This window comes from Palaemon carinicauda, chromosome 27, assembly GCF_036898095.1.
Source record: "Palaemon carinicauda isolate YSFRI2023 chromosome 27, ASM3689809v2, whole genome shotgun sequence".
NCBI lineage: Eukaryota > Metazoa > Arthropoda > Malacostraca > Decapoda > Palaemonidae > Palaemon > Palaemon carinicauda.
Window position 1 is genome coordinate 97,068,242 of NC_090751.1, and position 6,821 is coordinate 97,075,062.

General features: G+C 38.4%; 1 protein-coding gene across 2 annotated transcripts in view; it reads right to left on the reverse strand.

The window, feature by feature from the left end:
* Positions 1–4,253: 4,253 nt before the first annotated feature.
* Positions 4,254–6,821, reverse strand: part of LOC137621252 (uncharacterized) — a 29,412-nt gene continuing 26,844 nt past the window's right edge. For both annotated transcript variants that reach the window (XM_068351644.1, XM_068351643.1), the window contains exons 5-6: positions 6,657–6,821; positions 4,254–4,773 (exon numbers count right to left, since the gene is read on the reverse strand). The exon at positions 6,657–6,821 is cut by the window's right edge and continues 27 nt beyond it. The gene's annotated coding sequence lies outside the window, so the exon portion shown is untranslated. The remainder of the gene's footprint in view (positions 4,774–6,656) is intronic.

A 6,821-nucleotide genomic window follows, 5' to 3' on the forward strand; every position in this document is an offset into this window, starting at 1 on the left:
TATCACTTACTGTAGTGCATCTACAACGTTTACAGTGTTTCTAGAAGGCTAAAATCACAGGCTACATCACCACTAGCACTTACTGCACAGCCTCTATAACGTTTACAGTACTTCCAGGAAGCTAAACTCTGGCTACATTACCACTTGTACTTACTGCACAGCCTCTACAACGTTTACAGTTCTTCCAGGTAGGTAAACTCTAGCTACATCACCACTTTTACTTACTGCACAGCCTCTACAACGTATACAGTTCTTCCAGAAGGCTAAAATCACAGGCTAGACGGCCACTTGCACTTACTGAACAGCCTCTACAACGTTTACAGTGCTTCCAGAAGGCTAAAATCACAGGATACACCACCACTTGCACTTACTGCACAGACTCCACAACGTTTAAAGTGCTTCCAGAACACTAAAATCAATGGCTTACACCACCATCACTTACTGTACTGCGTCTACAACGTTTACGGTGATTCCAGAAGGCTAAACTCAGGCTACATACCAACTTGTACTTACTGCACAGCCTCTACAACGTTTACAGTTCTTCCAGAAGGCTAAAATCACTGGCTAGACGACTTGCACTTACTGAACAGCCTCTACAAGGTTTACAGTGCTTCCAGAAGGCTAAAATCACAGGCTACATCACCACTAGCACTTACTGCACAGCCTCTATAACGTTTACAGTACTTCCAGGAAGCTAAACTCTGGCTACATTACCACTTGTACTTACTGCACAGCCTCTAAAACGTTTACAGTTCTTCCAGGTAGGTAAACTCTAGCTACATGCTACATCACCACTTTTACTTACTGCTCAGCCTCTACAACGTTTACAGTTCTTCTAGAAGGCTAAAATCACAGGCTAGACGGCCACTTGCACTTACTGAACAGCCTCTACAACGTTTACAGTGCTTCCAGAAGGCTAAAATCACAGGATACACCACCACTTGCACTTACTGCACAGACTCCACAACATTTAAAGTGCTTCCAGAACACTAAAATCAATGGCTTACACCACCATCACTTACTGTACTGCGTCTACAACGTTTACGGTGATTCCAGAAGGCTAAACTCAGGCTACATACCAACTTGTACTTACTGCACAGCCTCTACAACGTTTACAGTTCTTCCAGAAGGCTAAAATCACTGGCTAGACGACTTGCACTTACTGAACAGCCTCTACAAGGTTTACAGTGCTTCCAGAAGCCTAAAATCACTGGCTACATCACCACTAGCAATTACTGAACAGCCTCTAGAACGTTTACAGTACTTCCAGGAAGCTAAACTCTGGCTACATCACCACTTGCACTTACTACACAGCCTCTAAAGTTCACAGTGTTTCCAGAAAGCTAAAATCACTGGCTACACCACCACTAGCACTTACTGCACACCCTTGACAATATTTACAATTCTTCCAGAACTACTGACACCTTTTTTCCTCAGATAACCTTTAGATTATTTATAACGCTTCTAAAAGGCTAAAATCACTGACTCTAACAACACCATATGCCCTCATTACACTACCTTTGCAATGATTACAATGCTCCCAGAAGGATCAGATTACTGACAGTTCTTTCCCCAGGAAATAGTGAAAATAGAAAGGGTTTCATCCCCCTTTTGCAGGAACTTGGCCATTCGGAAAGCAAAGATCTTGAAGGTCACATGCAAACAAGAGAAAACACAGAGCCTTTTGTAAAAAAGGAAACACCAGGTAAAGTAAACAGAATGAATGCCCCCCCCCCCTCTCTCTCTCTCTCTCTCTCTCTCTCTCTCTCTCTCTCTCTCTCTCTCTCTCTCTCTCCATGAAAATGCTTTGTAATTGTCGGAGGATATAAGAAACAGGCCCATAAAAAAGGTTCCCGTTTGAGACACCAAAGGGTCAGACCACGGCCAATTCTTCAACACATTCTTATTCCGAATACACCAAAATATTCTTTTATTATTCTTTTATAAAAGCTTTTTATTTACAAAAAAATTATCATAGGGATAGTCGCATTAGATTACGACAATTCGGTTTACTGAAATGTTATTTGAAATACATTATTTTTTAAACGTGTGTTGTTTTTAAGGGAGGCAAAGTGATTTAAATATGATAATTTCTAGATTAGGTAGGATTTACAACATGTAGTTAAAAAGGGCTAGTTTACTTAATTATGATATACTGTATATACATACACACAAACACACACATATATATATATAAATATATATATATATATATATATATATATATATATATATATATATATATATATATATATATATATATATATGTATATATATATATATATATGTCTTATTTATAACTGTAATCGAACAGTTTAACATGTTTTTTCAAAAAGGCCCATAAAAGAAACACAGGAAATATGAATAAATCACACTATATTTCGGTCAATAAACATCGACCCTCTTCAGGATGTGAAGTAAAAACATATATATATATATATATATATATATATATATATATATATATATATATATATATATATATATATCATTGTCATCACCATCAGCTGTTACTAGTCCATTGCAGAACAAAGGCCTCAGACATGTCCATCCACTTGCCTCTGTTTGTGGTCTTACTGTGCCAGTCCACACATGCAAATTTTCTTAGTTCGTCAATCCATCGTCTTATCTTCCATCCCCTGCTTCTTTTACAATCTCTAGCGACACATTCTGGGATTTTTAATGTCTACACATTGTCTGTCATTCTCATCATATGTCCTTCCCATGTCAATTTCTTTTTCTCACATCCTTGAATATCCTCTACCTTGGTTTGCTTTCGTATCCATGCTGCTCTTTTTTGTGTCTCTTAGTGTTGTTCCCATCATTATTCTTTCAATAGCTTTTTGAGTTGTAAATAGATTATGTCCTAAGGCTTTGGTAAGGCTCGTAGCTTCTGATGCACACACACACACACACACACACCTACACACAGACACACACAGACACAGACACACACACACACACACACACATATATATATATATATATATATATATATATATATATATGTGTGTGTGTGTGTGTGTGTGTGTGTGTGTGTGTGTGTGTAAATTGGGGAAATTTAGCCAATGTCACTAAAGCTTTGCCATAATTTACTTGGCTGTTCATGTCTCTACACCTCAAAAATTAGGCCCAGGGAAAAAATAGTTCAGTGAGGAAAGGAAATACCGAAATACATAAACTATATGAGAAATAATGAACAATTGAAATACTATATTTTAAAAACAGTAACAGCATCAAAACAGATATTTCATATATAACCTATAAAATGAGTCTTATGTCAGCCTGTTCCACATAAGAATATTTGCTGCAAGGTTGAACTTTAGAATGTCCACCGATTCAGCTATCCGTTTAGGAAGATCATTCCACAACTTGGTCACAGCTGGAATAAAACTTCTAGAATACTGTGTAGGATCAAACCCTTACACTGGGTAGCACAGAGTTACCTTTCCAATGAAGTCACATACTCCATCTTAATCCGTGTCTCCTTTTATATCAGATAAATCAAACACATTGGTTAATTAGGGTTTTTTTCGGGTGGTGTTGGGTGGGCCTAAAGCTAGAAAACGAACTGACCGGGCTAGGCCTGTTGGCCTCCCTCAGAAATCATTCTTTTACGAGTGAGCACTCTTAGATGCAATTTCTCGGCATCTGACAGCAGATTTTAGCAACAACAAAATCATAATTTTTCTTGACGATTTTTATGTGGCTAATTACAATTTGTACTCAGTGGCTATTATAAAATAAAGGTAGACCTTATTGATGAATTTACCAGAAAGAAAAAATACTAACGATGTTAATTCTTTTATATAAACTCATTCCTAATATAGATGAAGTTGGGCCTATCAGTTTTCCAAGCATACTATGTTTTTACTAACGATTTGTTATAGCTAACATTTCTTTTTCAGTTCTAATTCCATCTTGAATTCTCTTTAATTCTTGCCAATATCATATTTTGTTTTCCCTAGCATATCATATCATTCGATAATTGTTTATTTTTACTAAAAACTCATCTTCCATCTGATTCACATTAAAAAATTACATGTTGGTTATTTAGAAAGTAGAGAAGACTATCATTACAAAAATTCCCTTTCAAGTAATTTTCTGAGGAGATATCCAGGCATTGAACATATTCATAATTACTGGATATAAAAGTCATAAATAAGTCATTGAAGGCTTAAGAAAGGAAAAACATGAATCTCTTAGACAAGTTTATTCTAAAAAAATATCAAGGACATAGTACCTCTCTTGGGGATTTCCTTCTACACACAATTCATGTACACACACACACACAACTATCTCAAAGATATCTGAGGCACAGGTATGAACTTACACAGACGGGCAATAGATTTTTTAATTATCATCGCCGGCAAACCTTTTGGGAGAGACAGGGATTCTTTTTATGAAAAGGGGAAATGGTAGAGGAATGTTCATTATCTTGCGTCCAAACAGTATGAAAACAAGACTTGAGATTCGAGCTGGAAACAAGATTTCCATCACAACAGAAGTCATTATCCTCATCAACACTCGCAAATAGAATTAGTATCAACAAACACACAAATAAAGCTGTTTTCACTGAACAAGACGGTCAAGAATAACAGTCCTGGAAAGAGGCTTGGGGAAAGGTACTGTGATATAGGTTGAAGCCTTGAAGGCGCTCTGTGGGATACGACGCGTCGCGAGCTGGTCCACGCGTATCGCCAGGCACAGGAGAATAGTTGACATCGGCGATTTGATCATTGTTGCTCTGCTGCATTGCTGCCGGGCGCTCGTCTGCAACAGACAGTAGAGGAGGTGAGCAATGTCTCAGGAAGAGATTACTATTGCCTCCGCCAACGAAGTTGGAAGGAGGATATGCTTTACCCCCTGTTTGTGTGTGTGTATGCTTGTGAACAGCTTCAAGGCCACAATTTAATCGTAGAGTAATGAAACTTGCAGGGATTGACTGCTATGTAAAAAGCTGGAAATGATTAGATTTTTGAAGGGTCAAAGGTCAAGATCAAGATAAAATGTCAGGGTCAAAGTCAAAGGTGGAAGGTCAAAGATCAAAGGTCAGAGGTCAAATGTCAGGATAAAAGGTCAAATGTCAAGATCAAAGGTCAGAGTCAAGCAAAATGTCCAATTCACATAGCCAGCTATGCATAAGTTTAGTCAAAGGTGAAAGGTCAAAGATCAAAGGTCAGAGGTCAAATGTCAGGATAAAAGGTCAAATGTCAAGATCAAAGGTCACAGTCAAGCAAAATGTCCAATTCACATAGCCAGCTATGCATAAGTTTGGAAATCCTTATTACAGAGACTTCGAACTTGGTTCATATTAGAGTGTGTAAAAAGTCCACGCCAATTAATACATGTTAAGGTCAAAGGTCAAGGTCAAGGTAGAACAAAAGGTCGATAAATAAGCTTCCGCGACGGAGGTCTGTGCTGTACTGAGTACCCCTCTAGTTATTATTATTATTATTATTATTATTATTATTATTATCATTATTATTATTATTTAAATTCATAGAAAACCTTCTCATTTCACTAATACTACACTACGACATCAGCAGAACCAAAAAAAAAATTATATTTCAGAGTATGAGATGAATATTAAATGCTTGAGATCTTTTATCAATATGAAAATGAACATATGTAAATTTAGAAATACTCTCTTGAAGATCTTGTTGAGAGTTAAGCTCTTGAGGGAGAAAATCATAATTTCATTGAAGTTTAAAGATCTGGGTATGTCTTTCAAAGGCTTAAAGGTTTAAACGCCGCTCATGAATGCCAGAACTAAGGGATAGTGACATTGCCCTAGAGACTGACCATATATACGTATGATCAGCAACTAAGCCTCCTCTCCATCCAAGCTAGGACCAGGGAGGACCAAGTAATGGCTGCTGATGACTCAGCAGACAGACCTATAGACTCCTCCAAAGCCCCATCCTTAGCTCACAATCATGGGGAGGTTACAGAGATAAAGAGAACTAACAAGTTTAAGCAAGACTCGAACCCGAGTCTGGGGATCACCAGGCAGAGAGGTTACCAAATAGGCCACCACACGGATCTCGTACACTCAACCTCTTTATCCTATAGGCATTTTTTTCAGCAAGGCAGATTTGCACCGACTTGCAGCGGTGCCCTTTTAGCTCGGAAAAGTTTCCTGATCGCTGATTGGTTGGACAAGATAAATCAAACCAATCAGAAAGCAGGATACTTTTCCGAGGTAAAAGGGCACCGCTGCAAGTCAGTGCAAAGGCGCATCATTAAAAAAAAAATTGAGTTTAGTTACATTGTAGGAATATCCCTCTACTGTCAGTATGTTTTTTCTTTTCTTTCTTTTTTTTTTGTCTATTCATTGACGAGGCTTTAACGCTCGTTGGTGTGAAGACAACACAGTTCTTGGTTGAATTCAAAACACATGTCTCCTTCAAAACAATAAATGCATCCAAGTTGAGGTGGCCTGTTGGTAACGTCCTTACCTGTTGATCGCCAGACTGGGGTTTGAGTCAAGCTCAAACTCGTTAGTTCGTTTAATATCTGCAACTTCACCATCGTCGTGAGATAACGATGGTTGGTTTGGGGGAGCCTGTATGTCTACCTGCTGAATCATCAGCACACATTGCCTGGTCCTCCTTGGTCCTAACTTGGATGGAGAGGGATACATGAATACTAACCAGCAATAACATTGAGTAAGAGGGAAGCTGGTTCTCCCCCAGAAGGAGAACAGGTGTAATTCGACGAATCTTGTGGCTGAGCGTCATTAAGAACTAGATGACTGACTCCTCCAGTCTCCGTCTGGACCTGTATTCATCCCCAGTTGTTCTCGTACTCCACAAGGC